The sequence below is a fragment of the Aethalodelphis obliquidens genome, unplaced genomic scaffold (genome assembly GCF_003676395.1).
Source record: "Aethalodelphis obliquidens isolate GAN/ISIS:26980383/991018 unplaced genomic scaffold, ASM367639v1 scaffold92, whole genome shotgun sequence".
NCBI lineage: Eukaryota > Metazoa > Chordata > Mammalia > Artiodactyla > Delphinidae > Aethalodelphis > Aethalodelphis obliquidens.
This window is the reverse complement of record NW_020838036.1, coordinates 1,360,214-1,368,911: the sequence shown is the minus strand read 5'-3', so window position 1 is coordinate 1,368,911 and position 8,698 is coordinate 1,360,214.

Genomic DNA, 8,698 nt, shown 5'->3' with positions numbered 1-8,698 from the left:
ATCCTAGAGATTGACAAGGCTAGGAGAATAGTTTGAAAGTAAAATCAAAATATAGAAGTAAATATTTGAGCCAATCTAAGAGTTGTCACACTGAGAGGTACCTGCTATGCCAAATATACTCCTACCTCTCCTAGACTGTAAATGTCTTGGCAGTAGAGCTTGTGTTTCTCACTTCTGTTTTTGTCATGGCATAGTCTAACATATAAAACAGGTATTTAATAGTTGTGTAAGTAGTTAACATATGTCCACACTATGTGACAGTCCCAGCCTTCCAACCAGCTGTTTGTACTGGTTTCCACATAGCCAAAAAGGGTAAGGAAGTAGGGTACTCAACTAAGCCCCAGATCTATAGATCTTCATCAATGTTGAACTATGCTGTTCTTCACTGCTTAGAATAGAGGACAGGTACCCCTCTTGCAAGTACACATACTGGGAAAGACTTGGAACTATCTCTGAAATTAGACGGGAAGGCCAGAGATTTTATCAGTGGTGAAACTGAGGACCCCAGCTAGCTGTAACAGCTAGCTCATCATCCCATGGGAAGACTCCAGTACAGGACCAAGATTGATTCCAAATTCCTGGGCCAGGTTAGCAGTATCACTTTTGTTTATGGGATGTTTTGTATTTGGTTATGTGTTGTCCTCAATTTACTTGGAACCATTTATAGATGATTTTTGTCTACTTACTAAAAATAGCTATCAGGAAATGAGTAGATACAGCTGTAATTCCTTAGGGGTTCTAAATAAATATAGTAGTTAATTTGATGTTTATTTCTTTAGATTCTTGTTTCCTGCTTTGGGGATTAAGATGAAGTAAAAGATAAGTAAAAGACTATAAAAGAAATCTACTGTGATCACTTGGGACTTTTTCAAAAACCTTTTAACTTGGTATCTCTGGTCATGGTATCTCTGGTCCCTCAAACCTACATCCAAAATTTCAAGTGGTGTTTTGACTAGGCATTATTAAGTAGTTGCATTTATCTTAGAACTCCCAGCTCCTCTTGTCTCCCAACTCTAGTTCAATACGCAGCATTCTGCTTCCACAATGCGAAAAGAAATACACCATGAATTTTTTTTGAGTATACATGAACATGATGTGTGTGTATGTGTAACAGAGAAAGATGTTCCCAGAACTGTTATATTGATGGTGAAAACACAGAGCTCAGGAAGCCAGAGGCTGGAAGAGCAGTGCCTCCTTCCCAGATAGGTTTAGGGTTTGGCTTTTTCTCCACTCCCTTCCACTCCCCATCTCGGGATAAGCAAGGACATTTTTCTTATTTGTGACAGTATTTCCTCCAGTAAAGACAAACAAAAAGTTAGCCCTCTGAATAGTGGTTATTTTTATTTATAAGTTATATTTCAGCTTATAAATAAAAATAACCACTTGGTGCCATGGGGATATTTCCAAGGATGTTTTGTGTTAGCAACTCACTGTGTGACATTGAGCAGGTAGTTTCCCCTTTATGGGACTTGGTTACCCCATTTGTAAAATGGGGATTAGGGGATTTGACTATCTTCCTAGATCATTCTAGCCCTGTGGTTCAGTGGTTATATTTCTTAAAGTAATTTAATAATATTTTAAACTTTTAATTAACAGGCTAGATTAGTAATAAGAAAAGAGATCCATATAGAGAAAGTTAAAAGATAATTCAGCCTACAGTCATTGAACTCAAGCATTAAATGTAACTCAGTGCTGCCTGGCAACAAAGGCATTCTGTGATTAGGACACAAACCTTGTATAAACCCATTCTCACAGAGTGCCAGGATACAGTGGCACAGTCTTTCCAAGGACTCACCATCTTGTACACATCAATGGGTGTTCCAGGTTGGTCTCCCTGTAACTAATGTGCCATTATACAGCCCATATGGGTCTGGCAACAAGAAGAAAGGGACTCTTTGGGGAAAGAAATACTTCATATTCTTGACCTGACAGTGATTGGGTTTCTCTACCACTTGTTCCTTGAACTTGAGAGAGAAAGCAGGCAGAGGTCCTGAAAATATAATTATTTTGCAAAAGCAAAGGGACTCTGAGAGTGCCAGTAAATTTGAGCTACCTATGGTCTAAAAGTTTATAAATTAGGAGGAGTCAAGATGGTGGGGGAGTAGGAGGATGTGGAGTTTACCTCTCCCCACAAATGCATCAAGAATAAATCTACAAGTGGAACAGTTCTCACAGAACACCTGCTGAACACTGGCAGAGGACCTCGGACACTTTAAAGGACAAGAAAGATCCCCGTGTAACCAGGTAGGATGAAACAAAGAAGAAGGGAAAAAGAAGAGGAGAGTAAGTGGGATGGGACCTGCACCCCTGGCAGGGAGCTGAAGGTGAGGAGACGTTCCTGCACCTGGGGAAGCCCCCTCACCAGCGGGGAGATCAGCTGGGACAGAAGGGAAGCTTCAAGGGCTCAGAGGCGAATGCAGCAACTGGTCTGTGCACCCCAGCCTAAGATGTGTGCCCGCTGGTGCAGACGGGGAATGGGTGCTGGAACATGGGGTTTGGAGAGCAGACCCAGGGAGAGGACTTTTGTTGGCTGTGAGGAGACAACCTGAGGGGATGGTAGTGAGGAGCTCCACAACCAGGAGTGCTCATGGAGGAAGCCCAGACTGCTATGTAAGTGAAACAGGATTGTTGAGTGACACACAAAGCGTGAGGCCACCATTGCAGCTTCTCTCCCTGAACACCAGCCCCTGCCTCCCTGGGTACTAAGAAGCACTCCCACCAGGGCAGGGTCTCACACCTCCAGCTGCCACGTCCTCCTCTTTGACCCATCCCCAACGGGACAGGATCTTGCACCTCCAGCCACTGCCTCCTTCTCCTCCATACCCGGTCCCCGGGTGGGGTGACCCACATGCAGGGGTGTAGCTGAAACCACAGCTGAGCCCCAGGGGCCATGCACCTAAGGAAGAAGAGCTGAAATCTCACCTCACAACTGCACAAACTGCAGATTTACACCCCTGCGACCAGCTTTGTAAACTCAACGTCTGCAGAACATCTGAATGGACAATGAGTGCTCCCACAGCCAAGATAGGTGTATCTTTAGCAGCTGTGGACTTTGTGGACACGTACATGTGGGGGTTGAGCCCAGCCAGAGTCTGAGCTGCCCCCATAGCGCCCACAGCAAGTTCAGTTCCATGATTACTGCAATCCTGGGACCTGACTTCAGTGGGTCTATGCTGGCGTCCTGGTGAAAACAACACCTGAGAGAGACCAGGGCCAACTTCCAGCATACCCATGGTTAAGGTGGGGCCGAGAGCAGTGCCAACAGCAGTATAATTTGAGAGCTCGCACAGCCGGTGAAAGGTGACACAACAAAGCACACCCACAGGTGAACAGCTCCGAAGGAGGAATACTCAGTGGCTTCTCTCCCAGTGGGAGTCCTTCAGTCCTGCAGATCAGAAACACAGCTAACAAACAGATCTGGGGGCCTGTACTCCAAAAACTAGGGAGCAGATCCCACCCCTGACAGGGCAGTGACAACTACAGAGCAAAGGGGAGGCCTGCTCAATATCCATTGCAGGCCCTGGTCACCAAAACAATAGTCACACCTCTTATCAAGGGGATAACAGCCAGCATACACTGAAGAAAGAGGTGGCAGACATCTAAACTAAAAACAGCCCTTGCATCAAAAAATATTAAACCCACACAGGCTACACAGGGGCATTCCCACATAAAAGTAGTCCTCCAAGACAATCTGAGGGTCTGGAGTTGGGAGGAAGAACCCCGAGAGCATTTAACCTTGAAGGACAACAGGGCTTGAGTGCAAGAGCTCACAGGGCTGGGGGAAACAGAGACTCCACTCTTGGAGGGTGCATACAAGGTCTCATATGCACTGGGACCCAGCACTAAGCAGTACCTCCATAGGAGCCTGGGATACACCTACCTAGGGGTCTTGGAGTGTCTCCTGGGGAGGCGAGGGTTGGCTGTAGCTCACAGCGGGGTCAAGGACACCAGTAGCAGAGGCCCCAGGGAATAGTGATTGGACTGAGGCCTCCTGGAGGTCCCCATTTTGGCACCAAGACCCAGCCCCACCCAACAACCTGCAGGCTCCAGTGCTGGAAAGCCTCAGGCCAAACAACCAACAGGATAGGAACACAGCCCATCCCACCAGAAGACAGACTGCCTAAAGATGTACTGAGCTCACAGCCACCTCTAAACACATCCCTCGACACGGCTCTGCCCACCAGAGGGACAAGACCCAGCTTCACCCACCAAGAAGCCTACACAATTCCCTGGTCCAACCTCACCCACCAGGGGGCAGACACCAGAAGCAAGAGGAAATATGATCCTCAGGTGCAGAAAGGAGGCCACAAACACAGAAAGTTAGACAAAATGAGATAACAGAAAAATATATTGCAGATGAAGGAACAAGATAAAAACCCACAAGAAGAACTAAATAAATAGGAGATACGCAATCTACCTGAAAAAGAATTCAGAGTAATGATACTAAAGCTGACTCAAAATCTCAGAAAAAGAATGGAGGCACAGACTAAGAAGATATAAGAAATGTTTAAAAAAGACAGAAGATTTAAAGAACAAACAGAGATGAACAACACAATAATTGAAATGAAAAATATACTAGAAGGAATCAATAGCAGAATAACTGAGGCAGAAAAAATAAGTGAACTGGAAGACAGAGTGGTGGAAATCACTGCCATTGAACAGAATAAGGAGAAAAGAATGAAAAGAAGTGAGGGCAGTCTCAGAGACATATGGGACAACATTAAACACACCAACATTTGCATTATAGGGGTCCTAGAAGAAGAAAAGGGAAAGGGCCTGAGAAAATATTTGAAAGATTATAGCCAAAAACTTCCCTAACATAGGAAAGGAAACAGTCTCCCAAGTCCAGGAAGTGCAGAGAGTCCCAGGCAGGATAAGCCCAAGGAGGAACACACTGAGACACATATTAATCAAACTGACAAATATTAGATGTAAAGAAAAAATATTAACAGCAACAAGGGAAAAGCAACAAATAACATCCAAAGGAATCCCCATAAGGTTATCAGCTGAGTTTTCAGCAGAAACTGCAGGTCGGAAGAGAGTGGCACCATATATCTAAAGCGATGAAAGGAAAAAACCTACAACCAAGAATATGCTACCAGGGGGAAAAAAAAAAAGAGTACTCTACCCAGCAAGGCTCTCATTCAGATTCGACAGAGAAATCAAAAGCTTTACAGACAAACAAAAGCTAAGAAAATTCAGCACCACCAAACCAGTCTTACAACAAATGCTAAAGCAACTTCTCTAGGTGGGGAGAAAAAAAAAAGAAGCCACAACTAGAAACAAGAAAATCACAAATGGGAAAGCTCACTAGTAAAGGCAAACATAAAGTAATAGTAGGAAATCATCAATGCACAAATATGATATCAAAACCAGCAACCATGAGGAAAGTACAAATGCAAGAAATGGGAATTGCATTTGAAATTAAGAGACCAGCAACTTAAAACAACATTGTGCATATATAGACTGCTATATCAAAATCCCATAGGAACTGCAAACCAAACAGCTACAGTAGGTACACACATAAAAAAGAAAAACAACCCAAACAAACCACTAAAGTTAGTCATCAAACCACAAGAGAAGAGAACAAAAGAAGAAGGGAAGAAAGAAGACCAACAAAAACAAATCCAGAACAATTAAGAAAATGGCAATAGGAACATGCATATCAATAATTGCCTTAAATGTAAATGGACTAATTGCTCCAAGCAAAAGACATAGACTGGCTGAATAGATAAAAAAACGAGACCTGGATGTATGCTGTCTACAAGAGACCCACTTCAGACCTACAGACACATACAGACTGAAAGTGAGGGGATGGAAAAAGATATTCCATTCAAATAGAAAACAAAAGAAAGGTGGAGTAGCAATACTTATATCAGACAAAATAGATGTTAAAGACTGTTACAAGAGACAAGGAAGGACACTACATAATGATCAAGGGATCAATCCAACAAGAAGATATAACAATTGTAAGTATATATACACCCAACAGAGGAGCACCTCAGTACATAAGGCAAATGCTAACAGCCATAAAAGGGGAAATCAACAATAACACAATAATAGTGGGGAACTTTAACACCCCACTTTCACCAATGGACAGATCATCCAAAATGAAAATAAATAAGGAAACACAAGCTTTAAATGATACATTAAACAAGATGGACTTAATTGATATTTATAGGACATTCCATCCAAAAACAACAGAATACACATTCTTCTCAAGTGCTCATGGAACATTCTCCAGAATAGATCATATCTTGGGTCACAAATCAAGCCTTGGTAAATTTAAGAAAATTGAAATTGTATCAAGTATCTTTTCCGACCACTACACTGTGAGACTAGATATCAATTACAGGAAAAAATCTGTAAAAAATACAAACACATGGAGGCTAAACAATATGCTACTAAATAACCAAGAGATCACTGAATAAATCAAAGAGGAAATCGAAAAATACCTAGAAACAAATGACAATGAAAACACGATGACCCAAAAGCTATCGGATGCAGTAAAAGCAGTTCTAAGAGGGAAGTTTATAGCAATACAATCCTACCTCAAGAAACAAGAAAAATCTCAAATAAACAATCTAACCTTATACCTAAAGGAAATAGAGAAAGAAGAACAAACAAAACCCAAAGTTAGTAGAAGGAAAGAAGTCATAAAGATCAGAACAGAAATAGATGAAATAGAAACAAAGAAAGCAATAGCAAAGATCAATAAAACTAAAAGCTGGTTCTTTAGAAGATAAACAAAATTGATAAACCTTTAGCCAGAGTCATCAAGAAAAAAAGGGAGAAGACTCAAATCAATAAAAGTAGAAATGAAAAAGAAGTTTCAACTGACACCACAGAAATACAAAGGATTATGAGAGTCTCTTACAGGCAGCTATATGCCAATAAAATGGACAACCTAGAAGAAATGGACAGCTTCTTAGAAAGCTACAACCTTCCAGGACTGAACCAGGAAGAAATAGAAAATATGAACAGACCAGTCACAAGTACTGAAATTGAAACTGTGATTAAAAATCTTCCAACAGGGGCTTCCCTGGTGGCGCAGTGATTGAGAGTCCGCCTGCCGATGCAGGGGACACGGGTTCGTGCCCCGGTCTGGGAAGATCCCACATGCCGCGGAGCGACTGGGCCCATGGGCCCGTGGGCCATGGCCGCTGAGCCTGCGCGTCCGGAGCCTGTGCTCCGCAACGCGAGAGGCCACAATAGCGGGAGGCCCACGTACCGCAAAAAAAAAAAAAAAAAAAAAATCTTCCAACAAACAAAAGTCCAGGACCAGATGCCTTCACAGGCGAATTCTATCAAACATTTAGAGAAAAGTTAACACCTACCCTTCTGAAACTCTTCCAGAAATTTACAGAGGAAGGAATACTCCCAAGCTCATTCTACGAGGGCACATTAACCTGATACCAAAACCAGATATCACAAAAAAAAGAAAATTACAGGCCAGTATCACTGACAAACATAGAAGCAAAAATCTTCAAACAAATACTAGCAAACAGAATCCGACAGCACATTAAAAGGATCATACACGATGATCAAGTGGGATTTATCCCAGGGATGCAAGGATTTTTCAATATTCGCAAATCAATCAGTGTGATACACCACATCAACAAATTGAAGAATAAAAACCATATGATCATCTCAATAGATGCAGAAAAACACCATTTATGATAAAATCTCCCCAGAAAGTGGGCATAGAGTGAACCTACCTCAACATAATAAAGGCCATATATGACAAACCCACCACAAATATTATTCTCATTGGTGAAAAACTGAAAGCATTTCCTCTAAGATCAGGAACAAGAGAAGGATGTCCATGTTCACCACTATTATTCAACATAGCTTTGGAAGTCCTAGCCATGGCAGAGAAGAAAAAGAAATAAAAGGAATCCAAACTGGAAAAGAAGTAAAACTGTCACTGTTTGCAGATGACATGATACTATACATAGAAAATCCTAAAGATGCTACCAGAAAACTACTAGCGCTCATCAAAGAATTAGCTAAAGACTGGTGGGGAGGCTGTCTATTCCCAGCTTCAGCCCATGAATGCCTCTGCTTGTTTCTGTCCACCCCTAATTCAGGTCTTATTGCATACTAGGTTTTCTGGCATTTGTGTAGTGCTTTAACATAGACAATGCATTTTCACATGCTTTCTCATTGATTTTTGATCCTATGCACTTGCTCTTTTTGGAAATTCCTTTAGGGTGATATCACAAAGGATGGTGCAGATAAAAGTAGTGAGGGAGGGAAAAGTAAGAGGAAGGGAGAGCCAAATGTTGAACCACTGAGCTATGCCAAAATGCAGCCACTATAGCTGCTGCCCAGGAGCCTAATAGCAAAGAGGACCCCTCCCTTAAACTGATGGCTGCCAAAACTTAAGGCAGAAAGAACATACAGAGCCCTGTCATCAGCAGCAGCACCCTATTTGCTGCATCTGGCAGGACTGGGGTGGGAATGTACAAAAATCAGACAAATACAGGAAGGGACATGAGAAGGAAGAGAGTAAAGAGTTCCCTCAGGTGTGCATTATAGGATTACCTCAGTATCACACAAAACTTAAATCAGAACTCTTAATATATGTGATTTTTTCCTTGTACATGGAATTTCTTTTTTTTTTTCTTTTCTTTTTTTTTTTGCGGTATGCAGGCCTCTCACTGTTGTGGCCTCTCCCGTTGCGGAGCACAGGCTC